The sequence below is a fragment of the Rhopalosiphum maidis genome, chromosome 2 (genome assembly GCF_003676215.2).
Source record: "Rhopalosiphum maidis isolate BTI-1 chromosome 2, ASM367621v3, whole genome shotgun sequence".
Classification (NCBI taxonomy): Eukaryota; Metazoa; Arthropoda; class Insecta; order Hemiptera; family Aphididae; genus Rhopalosiphum; species Rhopalosiphum maidis.
Genome location: NC_040878.1, coordinates 16,252,694 through 16,278,960, shown reverse-complemented (window position 1 = coordinate 16,278,960; position 26,267 = coordinate 16,252,694). Strand labels below are relative to the sequence as shown.

General features: G+C 32.9%; 1 protein-coding gene across 3 annotated transcripts in view; it reads right to left on the bottom strand.

Moving 5' to 3' along the window:
- Window positions 1–26,267, bottom strand: part of LOC113554418 (homeotic protein antennapedia-like) — a 153,705-nt gene that overhangs the window by 60,617 nt on the left and 66,821 nt on the right. The window lies entirely within an intron of this gene.

The window sequence follows — 26,267 nt, the reverse complement described above, 5'->3', positions numbered from 1 at the left end:
CGTGCCTGGGAATAATATATATTAAACCTGGTTACTATCCCATGTATAACTATGGGCAGTAAGATCTTAATCAGTCTAGGAAATACAAAATGTACGGTTGGAATATGAGCAAGGACAAATTGAAATTAATCATTTATTATACATTCTTTTCGATTTAATATCATCTCATTCTCATAGTCCCGTATCCTATAATATCATAAGATACACAATAATAATGCATTTACATATTAATATATCATGCATAAGTATTTTATACAATATTGTTGATATATAAAACTATCTCTAATACCACGATCGTCAAAGTACCAAACCTTATTAATATACTATTTGGACAATAAAGAGAAATATTTAGAATAAACAGCTTGCTACAATATTATGTGACGGATGATTAGCTTAATTTTATTAACATGTTTGGTCGGCCAATACTATTCATACAAAATATATACCTATTATAAATTGATTATGCAACTGTAATTATAAAATTGTAGGACACTTGAGAGCAGTTAACTGTAGGTGTAGTATTAAACAATATACATCAAATGAAAAACATATGTATGATAATAATATAATTTAATAAAAATATAAGCATAACTGACTTATTATTATAATAATAATAATTGTTTTTTCTCTACTTAATGTGATACGATTTTATTGTATATAGTACAGATAGTAGAACGCATAATATAAAAAACCGATACGTATATTAAAATATTATATTTCATAGCATGGTTATCAGAATATTCAATCTTTTGGTACAAGATTATGATAATTTTACTATACTTATGTAGTGGAAAAAATTGCAGATATTATTTAATATTCATAATGTTTTATATATCTACGTGCGTACTACATACTGTTACAGTCAACACCTCAAGAATGACAATATTGTACTCGTGACAAATATATATAATATCGACGGTGATTAGTATATACAGCCGTACAAACAATGTAGGCACTTAAAACGTATATACACACATAGAATAGAAAATGTAAAATATCTAATTACAAAAAAATTCTTCAAAATATTTTACTATTTACTAGGTACTTATATAATTTAGTCAAGTTGATTATAATGAATATATTAAGATATGATTGGACCTAGCCATTATTAAAATATTCATATCGTAAATGATCACAAACTTTAAAAAAAATGTTAAATGTTAATGTTAAATATATATATATATATATATATATATAGTATTATTAGTAACATTTATAGTAGACTAGTTGTATGTGTGTGTGTGTGTGTGTGTGTGTTGGTTTTCCTATACTAAAAACAATTGTTCAAACATGTATTATGTAGCCTGGTAGTATAGCAATCTTGCGTGCAATGTTACTAAACACGCGATCCGACAGCCATAGTATAATATGCATTTAGATGATAAACACACGAAGAAAACAATTTTTATGTACACCTATAATATATAATATACCTACCTATCTACGTACAAATATGAACATTATATTTTTAATAATTTAAAAATACGTTGTACTTTATTATAGGTATTACACTATAGTTAATACATCTAATTTTTCTATAAATGTAAATTTATTCATCCTTCAAATTATGATTTAATAGTTAATCTTAATAGTTGATTCAATGACTAAGTAAATACGATTGCCCAAGTACCTGAAGAAGCAGTTTACTGTACTACACTTTTAAATTTGTATTTAACACAAAATATTTGATACACAGAAAATTCACTTAGGAGTTACAATAAATAAAAACTATATTTTATTACTATCGCGTTCTGATAACGATTATAAATGTATTTTGATTTTGATTTCTTAGAAATAATAATAATGAGTAGATAAATCAATATAAAATGTAAATCATATTAGTTTTTCCTTGTACCTACAATAACGCGATTGTAGAATCGATAAATTGTTGCGACAGTTTTCTATTCGCTATGATGACTATGTATATCATAACAATATCTCGGCTTGCAAGTTAGAGATTCTTTATACTTTTTCGAGTTAAACTATCGAAACTGACATATAATACAGCTATTATAGAGATTGAATAATAATTTTCTTAATAATAAAAAATCGCGCTATTTTGTTTTATACCGATTCCCACATCTGCACGTAACGATACTATATATTATGACGCACATGTCGCGGTGTTGGCGTGTATTATATTATTTTACAATATGATATTATACGCGTGTAATAACTACGCGAACAGAGTCCGGGGACGATTTCGATTTACTATTGCCAATTTTAATTTAATAATATTTTTTCGTTACTTTTTTTATCGTCTGCTTAAAATCAAAGTGAAAATTTCCACATGCGCGTCTCGTTAGATCATGACGAATCTCGTCTTCGGGCTTTGACGCAAATTTATCGACCGAATTTATACATATATTATTATTATTATACATGTTTGCGCGCGCCAGTGTGTGTGTGTGTGTGTGTGTGTGTGTGTGTATTTATTTGCGAGCATGGAGAACACACACGAAGAAAACGGGCGGCGGCGACTAATTAAAATAGCTGCGCCAGTAGAGGCCAGGGATTAAACGCGCGCAGGTCACGTGAATTCAAAAAGGTCATTTTTGCGCGCCAAAAACAATGTTATTTTGGTATATACATTATGCGCTCATTATTACAACCACACAAATCGATATCTATCCCATAACGTTGTAAATAGTAGCTAAATAGAGTGGTACCTGCTACTCTGTACACTTTATAATAATCTTTATCCGCACACTAATTCGTAGATGAAAAGATTTAAAATAGATAAGATATTTAGTATTTGGTATTCTATAATTTAGTATATTAAATTTACTATACCACGTATTCGACATGAGCAACAGTTGGGTCCTTATTCGGTTAGTTAGTTGTCCTCGTCCAGTAATGTTATATAGCCATTGTTTTTTATTCACATAAAGCTATATAATAAAAGCATTTCCCACTAGTCGCATCACGACTGAACTGAAACCTACGTACTTCTTAAATTTACGAATGAACACAGACAATGGGTACGTCACAATAAATCACTCGATTCGTATATGTAAAATATTCAATTTAAGTACGCGAAGCAAGGATGTATCTATATGTGCAACATGTATCATTTTGATATTTTGTTCATGGGTGACCGCAATCTATAATGTAAGAAAGAATTTGGAAGGATTGTCAAAAGCGCTTTGTCCAAAATCTCGTTTCAACTTTAACTATTAGGTATATTTTAAATACGCACGCACACATATAACACACGGCGCCTTAGGTAATATCGCAGTTACGCGTTTGTCATTGTTATGTTCAATTTTATTACACAATATATTTCACGCTGAGTTTACAGTTGAAAATTTTCCGCTACGTGTACACTTGTACCCCCCGCCGAATCGTTCACAAAATATAATTCAAACGAAATAGTTTTACAATTTTACAGTATTTGTTTTATTGCATTTATTATAAGTAATAATATATGGTGTTAAATCAGATGTACTTTTATTGCTTATACATTTTTATTATTGTAAGATGCTGATAATAAATTATGATGATAAACCTACCGTGATTTTTTTCCGTTGCTATACACACGATAATCTATTTATACCACTACGTGGTCTTATTATAATATGTGACATTTATGCGATGTGTTTATAATATAATGCCTGAGCATAATTTATAGATATTTCAGATAGGAAATCAATACGACGTATTAAATAAAAAGCAAATTTTATTTTCCCCTAATACCCTTTCAACCTGGCCTTTTATAATTAATAATTATAATAATAACACCACCGTCTAATAATAGCGGGAACCCGTGGCGAGGGGGTTATTGTGGGTGTGGAACTTTGGGGTCGTAAATATGCGAGAGGAGAGTGCACATTGACAAGAGAGATACCTCCACCACTTCTCTCGTCGTCGTTTGCTGTGCGGTGGGCGGCAGAGAGAGGAGGTGCAAATTAAATATACGGACGCGCGTGCAACTTTGACTGTATCCCATAAATCACCAGGCTCGTTGTCACCGTCTTGTCCCCGCGTTCGTTTTTAAGGGGAGGTTCGAAAACTTTTTGGGTACCCGCCAAAATCTGTCGGCCTGTGATCGATACGCGAACTATTGCTGAATAAAAAAAAAGAAAATAATATTAATACAACTTTCCAAAATGTCATACTACATATGCGAACAACGTTAAAACGCTAGGGACGTTTTATTCGAAAGGTGTACGAGTATACGTAGCATATAGATAAATATGCTTTTTCGCAGAAAACGTACTGTACAGTGGTAGTACTTGGAAGACATCCAGGTTTGAATATACAAAGAAATTTAAATGAATATATCAATAAGATTTTTGATTTCCATAAGTTTCTAGCCATCAAATATGGGACGCTGACGAATTTAACCAAATTTGGTAAAAGATCGACGATGCAATGCTGCTGTCACCTATGTTTGTTTCTATTTTAACGGTTTCTTTACAAAAAATTGTGCACGGGTACAGTTAAAATATTATAGTATACGCGTGCGCTTCTCTTCGGCTGTTCGAAATCATGGTTGGTTTTTAGGAGAACCTAAATTTAGAGGTGTCACGCAGACGTGCAGGAATCCCGCGAGAGAATCCAGAAATAAAAATCCGTCCTCGGCCCTTACGCGCGTAGGAGATTAATAAGGCACCGCACTGTCGGAAAAACTACACAGCGTCCCACCACCTTCCCTCCGATCACTACACTACTACCTCCACATCATCAACACTATAGGCTGAATGTACCGTTTTTTTTTTGTTTATTAATTTTGTTTCGCGGAAAAAAGTTTAAAAAAAAGATCCTGGCAAATTTGTCTTTTTGCACGGGTGACGTATTATACGTCTTTCCCCGTTCAAATCCCTTTTTGTAAAATGGTATATACACTTTAAAATATTACCCTTTAAAGGTTCAACTTTGTCTTTTAATAACGCTTAATGAATAGAGGGAAGAGATGAAAAGTTTCAAACCATTAACCGTGTAAAAAGACGACACGGAGCTCACCGTTCTATACAGCGGTAATATTTTTGAAGGCGACTATGCCTGCAACCCGCGCAAATATTCAACAGCAAATTATAATTTCTAGAAAACCCGATCGTAAATCTTTTGCTCTTTTGAAGGACCACAAATAAAAAAGTTTTTATATTAATTTTTAATGGAAAAATGTGACCCGGTATTGAATAATACATTATTTTCAGCGACATCTGTATTTTGTATAGATGCGCGATGCAGGCGTTATAATGCAAGCGAAGAGTTAAAATAATAATATATTCTAATAATTCACCGAAAAACGAATGACTATTTTTAAAATAAAAGTGTCAAAACTTTAAAACACTATTTAGTTTGACTGATTGTGCATACCAAACTAAGCGAAACCAATTTTTAATGGATTCAACATTTATAAGATCGCACAACATAATATGTACTAGGAGTAACTCGATAAAATATTCATATTTCATATTTCATCCATATACGTTATAAAGTATAAGGTTCTCGATTGAAAACCCTAGCGGGTGAATAATTTACTAATGCACTCTCCGTTGATTCGTTACTAAAACGCAAATTTACAGTACGCGAGTCAAAAATAATAATATCCGAGAAAATATATTAATTTAGATCTTGCTCTTATTATACTTATACGACTAAACGACTAGACCAACAAACTGGTTTTGATTTATTCCGAATGATTTTTTATTTATCGCTAACTTGTAATTTAGTAATATCGTCGTAATTATTGTTAGTACTCTATTATTATTAGATTTATAATTCTAATATATTGACGGTTGATTAACCTGTCCATAAAACATTTATTTATGCCTAAAGTGTAAAATACAATAACTAAACTACGCAAATAATTTGAAAGATTTTTTTTAGTTACCGCCCACGTAAAATCGTTTAAAAATGAACGAACAGGCGTTATATATAAGTGGCATTACATGGTAAACTAAAATAGGAATTTTCTACACGTCACGCGTCATTGACGATAGATTAATAAATGCAATTTAAATAACTGCATGTCTGTATAGCACGGATACAATAAGTTTTAGACTGATAGAAACATATTTATTAACTCGGGCAATCATCACGAGGAAATATCATTCTCGATATTCTGACATTGAGCGAAATGTAATATATTATCATACAATATGCGATAACCTTTAGATATTAGATATACGCGCGTCATTACTAGTCATTGGTCGCTCCTCGTCGAACGTCCTTCCGTAGGGTGTATATACAGCGGTGGTCGTCGCATAGTATTGTCGGTGGTAGCCGATTGGGGGTGGGTGCACATGCCATGTACAGAGAGGGCGCACAACGATCACCCCTTCGACGCACGTAATACTACGCGGCGGCGGTAGCACACACGGAAAGGCCTCGTGTCGGAGGAATTCATTTCCTTTGCCGGGTCCTCTCGCACGCATATACAGATCTCACACACACACACATACATCCACCAAAACGATCGTCGTACATTCGTACCCATTTTTGCCACTAAATATATATACAAATATATATTAGTGCATTATACATACACAGAGAATATGTTATACCCACACACACACACACACACACACACACACACACACACACACACACACAAACACAAATCAACAACCTTTTAAATCAATAAAACGAAAGAGACCATTCTGGCACGAAGGGTTGTACATGTATTATATATATACTATACTATACGACGGACGACCGGGGTGGACGTGTATTCAGCGTATATGTGTATGTGTTTATATAATGGAGGAGACGTGGAAAAACGGAGACGGGTGACCCGAAACCGAAGCAAAAGTTCAACCGCGCTCAAATGTCACGCGCGCGTTTCGTCTACCCGCCACTCACTGCAGCCGACGCGGCCACTGCGATAAAAAGGTTATGGCGGCGCGCGCAAAAGTTCTCACGCCGGAAATTATTTTTAACCGGCGGCGGCATTGCAGGATCTCCACCATCGGGAAAAACATCCCTCGGGGTAAACGGATAGTGTGCATGAACCTACTGTACGTTTGCGGGGAGGAGGAGTCTTAACGAGATGAAAAACTAGCGTAGTGCGTTCGTTATATACGTATAAATCGGCTGAGACATAAACGACCCCAATCCGGATAAACTGCAGTGCTGTGTAGATAGGTACACGCTCGTTACTGTCGATCCAACGCCAATAAAATATATACACGACATTACACAAAAATGAAATATCCTTTATAAATATTATAATACTACGATTTATACTTTAAATACATCACCATTAGTGGTGTATGTAAATGGCGAGAGGGTGAGGATCTTAGTAACGAAGTTGTCATTTCGTGTATTGTATGATAGAAGATATTATTACTTTTATAATTATAGGTATAGGTGTATAAGGCATAAAAGCATAAATTAAGCTTTTAGTGTTTCTGTTTCTACACAATATCAATGTTTGAAATCAATGGTTTAAATTATAATTTTATAAGAAAAAATGCACAACTAATAAATACATTGTACAACAATTTAAAATAAAGAATGATTTATAGATAAATAAATTACCTATCGAAATATCCTTTAAAGGTTATCTATGAGGGATAAGTAAAAAATTTGTTTGGTCCACAATGAAAATTATTCTTAATATAGCTACTAAATACATCTTTTTATACCAAATTGTTAATTGTGTTAAAAGTCAAATACTATTTATTGAGTTGGTACAGTGACTGACTATGTGACAAATGAGTTAAGCGGTGGAGCCTTTTTGTTTTGTTTTAAACTTACACTTTTTTATGTTTTATTTTTTTTTTTGTTACCTATATTTCGTATGGATAATTGTCAGACTGCACGGATGGCAGCCCATAAAAAACTAGTGTTTGTAACCTTCAACGTTGTGTTCTCACTCAATAACGTTATAATTATTCAATTGTGCTCAGTCGCGTCCGCGCTTCAATTTAAAATACGTTCAATTTTCCAAATTATTATTTATATTTTGTTTGTTGTGGCGTATCCGACAGTCAGACGAATAATTTTTTGACGTGATATTATATAGGTACATAAATTTATGTACGACGGCTAATATTTACTGTTCATACTTCAGACACAAACGCGGTTCCCCTTTCATTTTATTTTTTTCAGACAACATGTGTTCTTAAGAGACACAAATATTGGAGGGCTCGCAGTGACGTTGCGTGTCGGACGTGGGGGACGAACGCGCTACGTAATTCATTAACGCTATCGTCTCGTTGGCATTCATCCGTAATACTCATAGTTAGTAAGAATAAAAAATACTTAAAAAAAAAACTCACATCTACTCCTCCTTCTTCCCTCTCTTGCAAACGCTACTACGCACGGCAGTCGGCACTATCTGCATATAAAATGTACTGTCACACACTCACACTGTAAAATATTTCGAGTTGACAAAATAATTCTGTCGTCCACGATGCACACATCACGACGTATGACATACATATAATATTAATTTACATAATATATACTACATGCACTAATAAATATTCTTTTGGGTTAATTTTTTATTCGTAACGAATATTTTATCAAATTGCAACGCCAGTATGTTTTTAGTAGCGATGCATTGATTTATCACTCGTTATTTAAAATAACTCCGAGATTTGATACCACACACTCGCGATTACGCTAAGCTCATTAAACGAATTATTCTCCCACCGTTGTGAACTAAGTTTCAAATCGATTCGACAGACGTGCGTTGCAAATTTCCTAATTTGGCATTCAAGAAAAGCTTTAAAATATTACATTATTAATTATAGTATACTAAAAAACTAATAACATATTAGTTATTTATTTATATATATATATAGCAGTTTACAACGCTCAATATATGACTTACTTATTACAATACTTCTACAATACTTCCAGCAGGCGTTGTTTCACACAACACAACAATACACTTATATAGAATAGAAAATAATGTAATGTATTAATAAATAATGAAAGCTACGTGAATTTATCGGAACACGTTTGCGCGGCACTGGCTAAAAATATAACTACATCACTTTGTTGGATGACGAGTGTAGTACGCTTACGCGAGGATTGTACCGAACTGAAACGAAAGCGGAAAACGGTTATGTTGCAGCGGCAGGGCTATGCGTTTGCAGTATTTGCCGTGAACACGCTGTGAAATCGCTTTCCAAAATCTATAATATGTGTTATCCTTATCTTCGGCAGTATAATAATATGAAACCGTTATATTATATAATACCAATGGTACACCACAAAAAGGTCCATCTACATTATTATTATTGTACTGTGCGAACCTATATATATAAATGGAGACCGGAATTTTGTCATCGGTTGATATGGGTCTGCGTGCCCTGATTTACGAAAATAAAAGCCGTGGTCACGTATAGACGATACGCTTCTTTCAAATTATAGTTGTATACATATACATGACGCAAGACGGAAAGGACACGTTTGTATTTTATCAAACACTGTTTGTAAATTATATATGTGTGTGTATTCTAAGGATTTACTTTTGTTGTATAAGATATCTGTTGCAGGTCGCTTATTATTATATTGTGTTTGGGTGAGTACGGACGATCGAATTATATTATGTAATATTATTATAACACGAACAATAAAATTATTGTCGGACATTGCGTTATAATCTCTTTTTCTTTAGAACTATACCAGTTTTTTCATATCTGAAAATAAAATATCATACACAAAGTATCTATTATCGCACATAATATGAACATTGATTATATATATATTATATTATATGTGAGTTTAATACACAAAAAGATATACCTAACTGTATATCTAAGGGGTGCAGGTATAAAAATATCTACTTGCGGCTCTATACACTCAATGAATTTTCTCGTTCAATGTGACATTTTGATATAATTTCAAATATTTTTCGAAATAAATACAGTGTCACCGTATTTTTAGATTTATATAAACGCAGCACAGTCCACAACTACCGCGACGGATGATGGTGACGGTGACGGCGATGGCGACGACAACGCATGGGCGAAAAAAAATTTATGTGACACTCAGGACTCATAGTAGCGTCAACGTAAAACAGTCATCCGCTTCGTTATTATTTGAAGTCAACTCGTAAATCAATTACCATTAATTCATTATAATATATATAGTTCTACATATTATACATTTATTAGTAATTTTTTATATTTAGGTATATATTCATTTCACACTTATTTTAGTTTTCTTGCATTGCCTGTCTCGAGTGTCTCGCACTTTATATATTATATTTATACTAGAACAGTGATAAAGTGTATTATTACATATTCACCTACGCAAGAGTATGAAAATATCCAAATAAAAAATGGCATTTACCTATTTATTTTTAACGAAATAGAACTCATTTTTAACAGAATTCAAAAAATGATTTTTAACGTACCGTAAACATGACGCATACCCCTCAAAGAGGTCTCTGCGGCAATGGACAAAGCGAGAGTGGGCAAGCGACATTCCCCCGGGAATCAGCGTTTGAACTGGCAATTGATTGGGTCCGACGTCCGGCAGAGGGTTAGAAAAACACGGTTGAACGAATGGAGTGTATATTGTGGAATATATATAAAAGTCCACGAAGAGAAACGAGAGAGAAATTTTCGGGGACGATCTATATCCGTGCACACGTGTTATTTGGGGATAATCCCGGTGGATTATGTGTATTATATAAATATATATATATATATGTGAAATGAAATGATGAAAATACCGCAGGATAAAAGAACTTAAATGTTTTTCTCTTTGCAGTCAATAACAATTGCTGCAGGACGAAATTATTGGTGGGTTTGCGGTTAGGCGTCGAATGTTTTAGCTAAAATAATAATACCGTTTTGTGTGTGCAATAGACGTATACTTTTTTACTCTTAGCAAAATAGGCATAACTTAACGCGATGAAAGGGTAAAAATAATGAAATTAATTACTCCCTCCAGCTGTGTGAGAAAAAAAAGACTACCGGAAAAATTATTCAATTTTCTCGAACATTCGAAGAATATATACACGCACATTAATGTACGCATATATATATAGAGAGAGAGAGAGAGAGTGAGAGAGAGTATATATATACCGTAGATTTTTGATAGTCTTTGATGTAACGGGGAGGATTGAACCGAAGCTCTAAGGAGATGGTTAACGGGTCGACGGTTTTGTCGGCCTGACAGTACAAACGGTACAGCGAGGTGATGTGAATGGGTACGGGAGAGGTGGCGTGTACGGAAATCTGACACAAAGATAATACGAGCACGAATGATAAACGGTTCGCGAAATACAATGTCAACCTAATGGATGATCGATGATCCGGTCTCCGGGTTTCGGGTTCCTTGAGCTCGGTGGTGGGAGATGACGGTGCAGTGAAGAGTCCTGCGTTATAGATGAGGGAGGTAGATGGTGCGGCGGTAGGAGACCGTCGAACAGTGTAAGAGAGTAGAACGGAAGTGACTGACGGAGAGGGGATGCGAAGTCTCTCCCTTATATATATAGTTGATATCGTGCCCCCACCCTACCGCTGGCTTTCTCCGCGGTCACCGAGCGCGTGTTCGCGCAAGTGGAAAACGAACACAGTGAAGATGAAAACTCAAACATGGCCGACCACCGCTTTGGTATGGACCAGATGAAAATCCAATTAAGCCCCGAGGGCTACCCCGCGATGCACCGTTATTTCCCCCTTCGCGGAGCATGTTTTTTTTTATTCGATAAAAAAAGATTTTTCTCTTTCTCGTACACAATACGGATAGGTTATAATATGAGTATCGTAAGCAACACTGCTGACGATTTTTAAAACGCTTTAAAAAAAAATACCGACTATACTATTATTGATAAAATAGGATTAAATTTAATATTATAGTTTTAAAGTGAATTCGATCAATGATATTTCAGCTTAATAGATAATATATCGCACACGGAGTAAAAAATGTTCGCATCGATACGGTTGTATAATACAGTAAAGCTCGTGATTAAACCTATTGAATCACGAGAATTGCATCACATATAATTCTTTATATATAGGTATTAGTTTTTGTAATATCAAATGGTGTTGCACGCAGATTAAGAGAGGGAGACAAATACATTATAGACGTAAAATATATTATTGTCATTAAAATAATTGTAACGCGTATCGGAGCAGCTGATAAAAACACTAACGCCGTGGTTCGATAAGACTAACGGTTGCGTATTAAACGAGGTTGAAGGGTTTTCTAGAAGCCATAACTGTTTACATTGCTTATGGTGTCTCATCGCATGACACCATATATTTTTTGTATGCATTATTTATCCTACAATATGGTAATATATTTTATTAACAGTAGGTATATAATATATAATATGATATATTATATAGTTCCGTAATTTTATTATGTTATTATTATTATTATTATTATTCTGCTCCATCGTTTAAAATATATACGACTTTCGAAGAAACTCGAGCGCACTTTGCACATGAGTTCAAACGTACTAATAACCAATATGTGTATACTGCAGCAATATTATGTAAAATATACTTTATAACCTCTGTCTGCCGACTGTTTAATCTAATGTATAATATTATTATGATATAACCAGGAAAAAACGCGATAAACCGCATTGATTGTTCGCCATGAACCTTTCGATCACATGTGAAATGTTTATATTCAATTATAACACATATTATAGGTACTACATATAAACGTATCCACAGCATATTATATAGATCATTTACGTATCATCATACTCACACGTTTAAACGTATACACTTAATAGTTAATACTATATTATAAACATTTTTATCCTCGCAAGTCGTCATGATTACGTGTTTTATTTTAAAAATTACATCTTTAATAGTATCACTATCAGAGTTTATATTTTCGTTATATCAATATATTACAGAATCTTGTATAAATAGTTTTTAATATATCTATAAATATTAAAGAGGAGTACCTATACCTGTTCTACCTATAATATATAAATTAGATATTATTCTATAGTGCATAATAGACATACAAAAAGTATCATTTCGGATGATTAGTTTAAGTAACATGTATATAAATAATACAATTACTTATTATTATAAGTATATATTAAGTGTATACTGTAATTATACTAAAATATAATCTTTTTTTGTCCAAAATAGTAATGTACACTTTTCAGCTTTGATGCATAAATGATAAATAATCCATACAGCTATAATTACTTCGGTTGTATTATTTTAATTTTTATAATAGATAAGTACCAAAAAAAGTTTATTTTAGGTTCTACACTAATTAAATGTCTCATCAAAACGTTCAGGAAGTTTGTGTATAAAATTAAATAATCATATAGTTAATGATTTAGTGGTTGGTTTTTATGAATTAATTAGATGTACTCGTAAATAATACCTACATAAAAACATAAGTCTTTTTAAATATTTAATTGTTCACAATTGTATTAAAATATTTTAATTCGTCCGTACCTATTAAATCCGCATATACTATAATATTTTAGTTAACAATTAACATTAATAACTGTGTGCATAATATATTATTTAGGTATGCTATATATTATTTAAACTTAGACGAAAGAAAATAGTTTCTTGTACTAATATAACAAAAGCGCAAATTTTTAATTACGATCAAATATACAATTGAGATGCAATTATTCATTTTTCATGCCCTGAAATATAGTTTATATTATAATTACTTAACATGTGTACTTATAATTAATAGGAATATTTTTATATTTTACATATTATATTATATATGGTTTCCGGTTTTATATTGTATCTACAACTAAATTAAAGTAAACATAAAATAGCTTTAATTTTATTTTAAAATTAAAATAATTAAGTAAGAACCTACAATAGTACTTTGGCTAATTAATCTTTATTTACCATAGGAATTTTTAAACAAATAATATTTTTCATAATTGTATATAATTTTAAAAGCATAATATTATATGCAATAATTTAAATATCTACGCATAAAAATTAAATAAATAAGTCGATTAGTAAGAATTTTCAAACTATTCCTTTAACTTAAAACATAATATTATAAAATGACACAATATAGCAAAATTATATAAAATATAAAAATAATGTAAACACGGGTATACTTTAAACAAAAAATAACGTTCATAATAATAATTTATTTTATACTTGGTCGATTGTTGATAACTATAAAAAAAACTACCTATATGGTATATACAATAATATTATAATTCATCTTGAACCACTAGGTTACATACGAGTATAAACATCATCATGACAATTAAAATCGATCGAAACTTAGATATAGTATCTAATTGCTTTGTATTTATTAATTCATAATTTTTTTGAAAAAATAAAAATGAGTATTATGATTATGACTGATCAAATTAAAGAAAAATATCTACCTACATAAGTACTATGTTAGTATTAAAAAATTGGAAAATGCAATAAATTTGTTACAATGTATAAATAATAGGTACTAAATGTCATTATAGTTCTATGAAAATATAAATAAATACTATTTACGTAATTAATTAAAACTAAAATTTGGATATTGAATACTATATTATATTATTTAACATATGTTAAATATTACTAATATGACTCTAAAATATATATTTTTAAAATATTGCATCAATAATACTTATCAACTCGACAATAATTTTCTTAAACAATGCCATATTCACTGACAATAGAATTATTAAATTATTGTAAAATTTTATACAGTTTTGTGATATGAATATTATAAATTATAACACTATATACACTATATAGAGAATGCGTATAAATAACAGTTTACTGAAAAATATGATAGTTTAAAAATTGAACATTTTGCTCAAAAATCTATATTTTACAATCATAAATAAAATAATAACAGTCGAAATCAATTCATCATAAATGTATAATTTAAACAATAATATTATCAGTTAACTGAAAATTCTATACCACTATAGCTGTATTTTGTTCACTATTTCAGTGATTTTAATAATAATCAAAACATTGATAATATCAACGATATCATTATTGCAGTAAAAGACACAAGACATTTTGTCGTGGTAATAATAATAATATATAATATTGTTAATCCTATATTACTCCTATTATATTAATATTATTATACGTTCAATAGATATTATAACTGTTAAAAGCTACGCGTCTCATTAGTGCCATACTGAAATAAAATAACGTCATACAAGTCGTAAACATTTTACTGTCGATCGATATGGCAATAAACGGCCGACCACCTTTCTTTCTTTATTTTTTTTTTCAGCCTTAAACAACTGTTTATAGCCATTATAGACAACACTACCCGTTTCACAGGAAAGCATAGGCATTTTTCTGTTTCTTGATTTAAACCATGGGTATCAACAGTCGAACTAACAAACATACATTTATTTGCATACACACCCATCCTATATTTATATATTTTTATGTATAATGAGCAGTCATTTTTTCCCTAACATATATTCTGAAATATACTGCAGTCATCTATAAGCAACAAGTATCGTAAATAGTCTTATAAATAAAATTATATTGTTTTATAATAAACTCAATGATTATAGTGTTGTATATTCGTTTTTTTACGGTACTCTTTTAATATACACTGTAAAATAGTGTTGTAATTAAAATTACTCATTGTCAATTTTCTCTCGAAACGCTTAACTATCGACGAAGTAAAAATTAATAATATGATGTAGGAACGTATACATCGAATACAATTATATGAGGTGTGAATTATTGATGTGCGTAGATAGGTCTTGAATACGTATAAACACAATCTATGCACGAGAAAGTTTTATTCGAAAAATACTTCTAAAAAAAACCACACTGCCACGGCTGTAGTAAATATTTTACACGCACATATTGTAAATAAATCACGACGATTATATTATTGTTTAATGATTTTTACAACGATATATTATCATCATAATATTGCAAGAAACGCAACACGTATTCTACCCATGCAAGAACGAGTCGATTTCCATCAATTAATAAGAAAATACTTGATCGTCAATAAACCTCATCTATATATTATTTATATTATGTATCAATTGCAGTAAAACTAGTTTCGTTTGTATTTCATCATAATATACTATTGGAATATTACCTATGTAATATACTAATATAGTATATTATATTTAGTAACGCGTATTATATTGTAGTTTCCAGTTGACAAGAGTACTGAGAAACAAAAATTACAGTACGAGAATATCATGTAGCACTTCTACAGCTCTTACACTTTTTAGGCGTATACGTATAATAGGAAAATACGTCACATCGTTTACCCAGACGTGCTCGGGTTCGGGAATAACCAACATTGAAACGACAATGATGGATTCAAGGCTCGCCTGTGTGCAGCACTGCAAGTCGAAGACTTGAGAACAAGGAAAAAAGTCGTACTATCGAAGACCATCGAAGACAAGTTTTGTATTCGCGTGTTTGTTACGACGTGACAAATACTGACCCAAAAAAATCCGAATTTATTAAAATAATTTTGCTTACGACAAATCGATGTATACATTTACGATTTACATTTACCTGTACACGTTCTACACTTAACGGTATAAACGTGGTGACCAGCACCCGCCACCTACTGACCGCCACCTCCAGCTCGGTTGACATGACGCTATGTGCATATCGCGCTGCAGCAGTCGTTTGCGAAAATAATAATATTCAGCCTGCATCCACTGCGGACGCGTCGTCGTGGCGTCGGTCGCGTACGGCATTATAGTATAGGTAGGTACTGACGAATACTGCATCAGAGCCATAGCGTATACCTCGTTACGAAATGAGACCGAAAATCGTGACCAGCGCGCGTCCGTTTTGCGGCGATGATCAAAATACTAATTCTTCAATTCGCGATTTTTACGGCCACGCACGTTATTATTACATAGGTATGTTTATATAAAAGGTACACTAAAAAAAAAAACTAAAATAAAAAAAAACAGCGCCTGGTCAGTTGGCTATAGATTCTATACATAAGCATCGCAGGTGACCACCCAGGGCGGACGCCCGACGGCGAATTTTTATTTGTTGTTAATACGCAACCGAATTTTTTTAACTGGCATAAAAAAATGAAAAGGTCGATTATTGTCGTTTTATTATTTCGAAATCTTATTATCGTGGTACCTGCTATAAATGCACGAGGCAAAATATGTACCTATACGCTTATTATATTTTATAATACCTTATAGCTACCGGTGTTATTTTGAAGTGCGAGTTTCTTATACGCGTGACAAGCCGACAACAAAAATAACGATTAGGTTATAACTACAGGATGGATTATTTTAATGCTCACTTATTATTTTAAAAACTATTAACATATAAATGTATATTCATTCAACAACTGAAAAAATAAATAAAATGACAGCAATACGAAATACAGTGTCACAGTGAAAAAAATATTCTAAGAATTGTTAATAGTTTTCGAAATATTGATTTTCGTATGTTAAAAGAATCACTGTATGTATTAGGTATTTAAGTATTATTATCGTTTAACTGTAGTTTTAAAAGTGTAACAAATTTGTTTTTGGTTAACACTACTATATAAATTGAAGGGTATCGACATAATATAACATAATATTATAATATATAAAACTACTCTAGGGAGAATAAAATAAGAATACAAAGAGAGTTGATATATTATACGTGATGGTATACACAAATAGAGAAATACTTTTCACTCAACAAAAAATTTGGTACTCTGTGACATAACCAGTTCAATTATTTTTTACCACAAGCGGTGGAATAGGATTTAATTTCGTTTATATAGTGAAAAATATCAGTATTCGATACTTTTTTAGAAATAAAGACTAAAAAATATGTGAAGAAATACAACTGTCGATTGCAAGCAATAAAGTATAATTGATTAGGTTTCGCGTTAAAAACAAAAAATATAAACATATCTTATTAGTCATATATATTAGTATTTAGTATATAATATTGTTTTCGTAAAAATCAAACTAATTTGTTCAACTTATAAATGAGTATATATATGTTAATCATCTTACTTTCTCATTTATATAATTTTTTTTAACATAACAACGATAAGATATTTTTAAATGTAGGTATACCTAAAAATATTTATATTATAGAATAAACGCTATAACTAAGACATTATCAAAAGTAAATGACTTTTACACTATTGAAATAATATATTTTTATGCCAAATTTATAGACCATATAATACACTTTTTATTGAATAAATCGACAACAATTAATGAGAGTTATTGCTACATTAAGTATTTAAGTAAATCGTATATCTCAAGATGTAACCAGTAAAATGCACGTAAGATTCTAACAATTTTAAGAATTCCGCGTACACGACGACACACAGGTTGTTAATGTACTATGAGAAAAAAAAATTATTATTATTTGGTAGAAATTCAATAGTTTAATCGCTTGTGTACGTGTGTATATGTATATAAGCATTAATATTAATCTTATAATAGATGAATACGGATATAGTATGTTCACATTATCACATTACCTACATAAGATCTTTATCGAAAACTTATTTAATTATAAACGAAACCGGTAAAAATTCAGTCAGCAAATAAAAATACATTTCCATTAAAAAAAATCTTATTTTTGCACGTACAATCGATAAGAACTTGACATTTTGACCCGAAACATCGAGAGCCTAAATCATCTAGTGGAAAGAAAAATAGAAATTTAAAATAAAAACGAGAAAATCGGTAGTAAATTATAATATGAATATTTACACGTCATGCGCGTGCTTGTCAAAACTATTAAAATACCGGTACCAAAAGAAAAGTGAACGTTTAATCTCGAAAACACTGTTAGGCTTTAACGAAAATCGTCAGTGTGATGAGTCTCTGTATCGTCGTCGAAAATAAAAAAAGTTAAGCTGTAAACACACGGGCGCTATCTACCGCAACGGCGGTTTACCGTTGTCGGACCAATCGACGGCAGTGCGACATCTAACGGTGTTATTAACGGCGTCAACGATGACGATGACGACGACGACACGGGCGGCTGCGGGCCAGTATAATAATGTAAATTACACCCATTAAACTGCTGTTTTCCTTTCTTAATGGCCCGTTTTTATTACCCGGTCCGGACAACAACTTGTATACGTGCGCCTGCGTTTGTGTGAGTGTGTTTATTCTCTCTCGCTCATTCACAAGTATATAGTCGTATTAGTATATTAATATAATATAGTGTAGGTAGTAGTAGTAGTAGTAGTAGTAGTAGTAGTAGTAGTAGTAGTAGTAGCATTAATGCTGTTAACGTCCATAACCTGGCACAATGGTTTTATCCTTAGGCCGTCACCGACCGCTTTGCAAACAGTCGTAAAAATAATAATAACAATAAATAAATAAAATACGGTTTTCAACCTTGTCGCGATCGTGCGAGTGTTGCATTTTATTATTACTATTATTATAGCGAAGCTTTAAAAATCTGCACGAGAGCACGTGGTTGATGTTATATTGTTATTTTTACATGTGGTAATCGCAAAATTAATCAAAACGTGAGGACCGCGACCTTCATATTTCGTCCTTATCATACGATATAACATTATATACAGCAAATTAATATTCGGTACCGACGTTCGCACCCATACACGTCCGAGGACGTTCATTTTGAGAATAAATCACGATACCAAAACGTTTTCTCCGATCTAGTTACTGGCCACTGCTGTTGTCATTCAATGTTGTTCTAACGCAGCTATAATATTGTCGGAGTCACACAACTATGCAATTGAACTAATTTGATATGTATTTATTAAAAGTCCCTTACAGTGGTTTAAATAGTGTTTCATTTCATTTGCTACCAAAAATATTCCGTTCGATGAGAATTATTGCCGTGTCTATATTATTATAATTTATATTTTATAATAGATATATTATAATCTATAATATTTAAACGGATAACGTTTCAACGATGCAATTATTATAACGCGAATACTTCAAATCTATTTTTCGAAAATAGTAAGTTGTGTTATTATTAATATTGCAATGTGTTTTCTAATCTATGCCTGTTTCTGTCTCTATCTGTCGGACATATCACAAACTATTAAGGGCTTCTAAAATATCATATACAAAAATATGAAATTCTGACGAGTCGTTATGATTTTTATTAACATTAAATGTTTAAATTTTTTACCGAGAACGCTGTTAAGCTATATACGATACCAATCCGTAAGCTCGAGTCAGTTAAACAACACTCCGAGAGCGGATACGTAAATCAAGCTTGGACTCACCGAAAAATGCGCGGAAATTTTAAGATAACGTCTCACTGCCACCGCCGTCGTAGATCGAAATCGCAGGAATACTATTTTCGTCCGACACTTCATTTCCGGTAACTAACAACAGCAACTACGACGGCGGTGTGGTGGTTAGGCCACGAGCCACACCTACACATTTCCGGTATTTTCTATATTATAATATCTCTCCACAACGATTGTTCAGCCGGTTTAATAATTATTATCGTCGGCCACGGTCGGCCGGCCAGATTAGAGTAGCCAAATTACAGGTTAGTGGTGTGTATCTGTAGCGGCCAGTGAGTGTTCATATAAGCGCGCGACGGCGATAAGTGCAGGTGCGGTAGTAAGAGGAGGGAGTTGCAGGAGGAGAGGTCGAGTGGCAAAAAAGGGGTGGCACAGTGATAGGGTATTTAGTGGAGGGGGTCGTCGTCGAGGCGTTTACCCGGCAGATGGTATCAGCGGCAGCAGCAGAACGACATTTCGTCGGGTGTGGTTGTGCGCATACCACCCATGTTGAACCCGTGCAGGTTGTATTGCTGTTCGAGCACGGGACCCGGAGGATATAATGATAATAGTAATAATAATATTATTATTATTAATATATTATTACATGTTATATTGTATCTGTGTGTGTGTGTGTGTGTGTGTGTATGTGTATAGGCAAATTGTTACAGTGTTACACCCATCTCACTGTCTTTTGTTTATCGTCGTCATTTTTTTTTTCACTAGTCTCTCTTCTAAGTCCATTCCATAGTCTAGATTATATACCTAATAATAATAATAATAATAATAAATATAATTATTATTATAAGTAAATTCGTTAAACGATGTATACTTATAGTTATAATAACAGTCCGGCGGCAACGACGAACTGCATTTATTTAAGACCCCCTGCGCGTCACGATCCGAGGGAAAAAAATAAACACATTATAATACAGTAAGAGAATTTGCCGGTCGAATAGTATATAATAATATGTATATGGTACACGCGTAAAATATCGTATTTTGGTAGATCAGTGTAGAGGCACAAATCTTACGGACGTCAAGAATTTCGAACCGAGCATAAAAAATAATTTACGATAGGAAAAAACGTCAATGAAACTGAAATATTTACATCTGCAATAGGTTGTTATATATTTCTATATTAGTTATTACCTGATATATTAAATAGACGTCTGTACACAAAAACAAAAAAAAAATAATTAAAAACAAAAATAATCAATTACAAAATATTCAAAACTCGTAATACGATATTATCTGATTATTATAAAAATATACCGGCGTATACATATCTAATACTGTACATTCATATACATTATTTCAATATAACATTTTATCTCACACACAATGACTCATATTCGTACAATGCAATAATTAATGAAACGAAATGTCCTACACGATGTATTATGTACTTGAATAGCCGTTGTATATATTAATATTATTTATCATTAATTTAGCCTATGAGATTGGTATTTCTACGATGATAATTAGGATTGCGTATTTGTAATTTGGACAATGATTGAATTAATTTGGACGTTAAATATATGCTAATAATTTAAATAAGAAATAGACAATAAATGAGATAAAAAATAACACGAAAAAGTCAAAAGCGTTTAATATAATGGCCATTATTTTTCCACCCACTTTCTCTTAGTTGATCACAACGTTATGAAATTAAACGTTAATTTTTATAGAGCTATTATGGTAGCAGGTAATATTTAACGACGATAGACAATAATGCTTATAAAAATTATATGCATTTTTAAATGTTTGACTTAATTTTTAATACAGTATTATATATCCATAAAAATATTAATGCTCTTTTTCGCAAAAGAAAAAGAAAAAATGAAATACGTTTTTCGATGTCGCTTTCGTTTCAACACAACGTAAGACAGGTCGCGAGATTTTACATTCAGCCAATGGACGAAATAATCCATTCCGCTGCACTTATACTTAAATAAATATAGACGTCAGCAAGATAACATTTATGTACCTGTTCGGTATAATGTATAACACCGCATAGCTAATACTAACGGTTATGCCACGATGGCTGTTGTATGCGCATTGTGCACCCGATGAATCTTTATTAGTAATTTAGTAATAGCGCGGAACAAAATGGGAAAACGCGATTGCTCGTGGCACGGGGCGACAGGCAGTCGGGCGAGCGGGCAATTGGTCGGTAATGGTGGGGGGAGGTGCCGTCGTGCCGCAAAGGCGATGTTTATGACCAGCAGGCACGCAAATTTGATTCTAAACACGGATAAAAAAACGACCGGTGCCTGACGTTGGACGTCGGGGGTAAATTGTGTTTCGGGACACGAGGGGAAACGGAAAACGAACGAGAAAAAATATATATATATATATATTTAGAAATAAAAAAAATAATAATAATTACTGGGTCTGAAAGCCTCGCGTTGATTCTGTACGCACGCATGTCGTCAACGCTGCACGTCATGTGCGCCTATAGTGTACCTTTACCTATACGTACCAACCCAAACATTAGGAATAATATGTATATAATATTATGTATGTGTGCGTGTAATAATAATATATTATACAGGTACCTTACACAATGTGTACGTAGGACCTACGTCGTAAGTACATTTATTGAAAGAAAACTCCGAAAATACATAATGTACTCGTATAAAGGAAACCAAAATTTCATATAGAATAAAAATTAAAAAAACGAAAAAACGCAGCACCACAATTATATTACAAACATAATATTATATATAATAACAAAGCGCTGCAATAATATAGGGTGTTTTGTTGTCGATGGATGAGGTCTCTACTTGTAACTGTTGTGTTGGTAGATTGCCAACATTATTTTATAGTTGATTCATGTCTTGGTTAAAGGCACAGTAGCATTTGCAGTAGTGACATTTTTTTAAACCAGCAATCAGTTACTGAAATTTTATAGGAGATGATAGTTCAAGTATTCCAAAACTTTAGAAAATTTGAAAATGTCTTACTAAATGTATCCGTTGAGATAGTTAACATATGGATGATTCTGTGTTCCAAATACCTAAATGAACTAATTTTTTTATAGAATCTTGTAAGTTCAATAAAAATGTAATATAACTAAATTGTTTGAGTTTTTTTTCATTTTTTAAATTCATATGTTTTTTTATGGTGCACCCTGTATTATATTGTCGTACACGCCGCTGCACGATGTTCGGTGAGGGGGAACGAACGGCGATTGTCGTTTTCGGGAACGTTGAGCCCCACCGCGAATACGCACAGATCAATATTAACTGTCATAAGCGCGCTGGGGCCGCGTGTATGCGATGGCGATTGTATAATATTATTATTGTCGTTTCGCCGGAAAGGCGGTCCCTCCTATCCTTTCCTCTGCGTTTTGCGAGCCTCCGCCACCGCCGACCTTTCCAGCGAGGGTCGCACGACAACCATGTTGTGCGCGCGCGTGTATATATGTGTATATATATTCGTGGGCAGGGGGCGACGGCGAAATTGTTTTCGCGCGAGAAAGCTTATTGCGTTTTGAAAAACCGTTTTTATTTTATTTTAAACGAACATAATTCAGGCTATAAAATAACGATAAATATAAAGCGATTCCTTCCACGTGTTCAACCTGCACATTGTGCTGAATTTTTACGCGAATATATTATATAATAACATAATACTAAACAAAATAGATATACATAACGGTTCATATATTATGGGCATAGACAAACATAACCATAATATATTAGATTATTATTATAATGATAACCGATGACTAATATTGATATCATTTTTGCTATTCTACGAGCATTAATATTTGACTTTCAAAAGTCCATATTGTGCGTACAACATAACATATTATGTAGGTATAATATACATACATTAAGTTAAAACTTAAAATTGATATTTTATTATACAAACCCTGAACACATTCGTGGTATAGATAGGTATAACTAAATTACAAGTGTAAATACAAATGTCTTTCTCCTTTTGGTAGGACCCTCCTCCATCGACGGGTAACGCGAAATAGGATTTTAGCGGCTTATCGAGGGTTTTCGGTTGAACGCACCGAACTGTGTATTGCAATTTATCTTCCGCGAGAGTCGCGATGATAAATTGCGTCACGAGCAGTTACAAGCAAAATACGGCATTTTCATCAACGAAAATACACATAGCAACGGCATGACTTTAAAAAAGATAATACTTTTTATACATATACACGATTATTTTAAATCGTGAATAAATACCGATGACAATATATGTTTAACCCGTATAGCCTGAAGCAATCTTCGCGATTCGATAAACTATTTTATTATTTTAATATCGACGTACCTATACTAATATGAACGAAGAGAATAAAACCGTATAAAATACAGCACATCAAGTATAATAAATCGAAAATTGCATGCACGAACAAGTTTTGCGGATGTTTGTAAGTTGAAATTTCTCGAACATATAGTATATAGTATATATGATAAAGCATGGAGGATAATGAGAGTGTAATACTGTAGTAGTGCAGTTATCTCTCCCCTTCTCGGACTTCTGCGGTAAGAAATTACTATATATACGCACAAGAGCTGTGTATCGACTACCTATTTATGTATATTATATAAAGTGGTAAAAGAGCTTAAAGAACTCATGGGAAGAAACAAATGACTGTTGACAGCGATGAAAGCGGTGGTGTATTAATTACGTACAAATCGGCAATGGGTAAATCGGTTGCTGAGTGCGCGACGAGGGTCAGTAGGTGTATACATATGAAGCTTATGTCGACCTAATGGAATTTGTTTCGGGGGTGAGAAAAAGTGAGATATTGTATACGCGTGGTTCTGTAGTATTCTATTGAGAAGGGCTGCGAATACAACAACTATGTATATGTGGCGAAGTGCCGTGTACACCGTGGATGACGACGACTTAAAGGGTCGACGGTAGAAGCATTGGTGTTTGTGTCGTTTTAAAAGCATTTCTCACCCTGTGTACATGCGTAGCACGAGCAAAAAAAAAGAAAGAGGGATAAAGAGAAGGCGATATACACAGAAACTCTTCGCTTTCACCACACAACTTGAGTACAAATATATATATATATACACATCCCCCCTCCTGAGAAAGAGCGCCACCGACAACCGTATTTCCTACATATATGTATATGTGTGTCTGTGTATGCGTGAGTATAGAGCATAAAATAGCTTTGCACGCGCTTATGTGTGAGTATACACACGCTGTAGTATGGCGGTATATACGGCAGTGTAGGGACACACAAAAGGTCGGACGGTCCACAAATCTTCGCCGCACGTCAAAAACCGTCATGGACCTTTCTCGCGCCCGTATCCGGTCCAATACACACGCACGTTTGCGAATCGGCCGCCCATATATAATAATATATATAGCGAACCACACAAGCACATACACAGACATCGTGTCTTTGCGCACAAACGCACTCACACAAGCAAATACTTAATATATATATAATATTATGTGTTAGTGTGCATGTGCATGTGTGCAGGGAGCAACGAGGGGGAGGTTAAGTAAATTATCTGGTAATTTATCGAAATACCGTATACCGGAAATGATACATAGTCCGGGGCGCGCCAGAAATTTGAAGTTTTCCGCGAGCGCGACGCTGCCGCCAACGTTGCGCGCGTTCTTGCTTTATCGTTTGGGTGGACCATGATTTTTGCCAACACACGATATAATATATATATGCATGTATGTGTGTGTGAGTGTGTGTGCTCGAGTGAGTATGTGCCTGTGTATGCAATAAGGGTCGCAGCAAATATAATATATGGCCGCCATGTATGAAATACTGCTACGTTTGCTCGCTGCTAATGGTCGAATGGTTCGCTCGGAAAAACAATCGTTGTTCATACACTGTGTTTAATTGATATTGAAAGGTTTTTCGAGACTAAAAAATTCGTCGAATCGATTCGTTTCGACTTTCAAATAAAAAGCGACGAGTGTACGTGGAATATTATAATTCCGCGTTATCGAATCGGTAATATAAAACAATGCGAAATTCCTTAACAGTATATATTATAATATATATACATACGTTCACACACTCAAGGATATATTTAAATTGTTTTATACTAGAATAATAGTGAAAAACTGTAAATGGATATAAAAAGGTATATTTTTTAAATAAAGTATTACAATTGTGAGTAATAATAGCATTGAACTATAATTTATAAATTTAATTTGCATAGTTTACA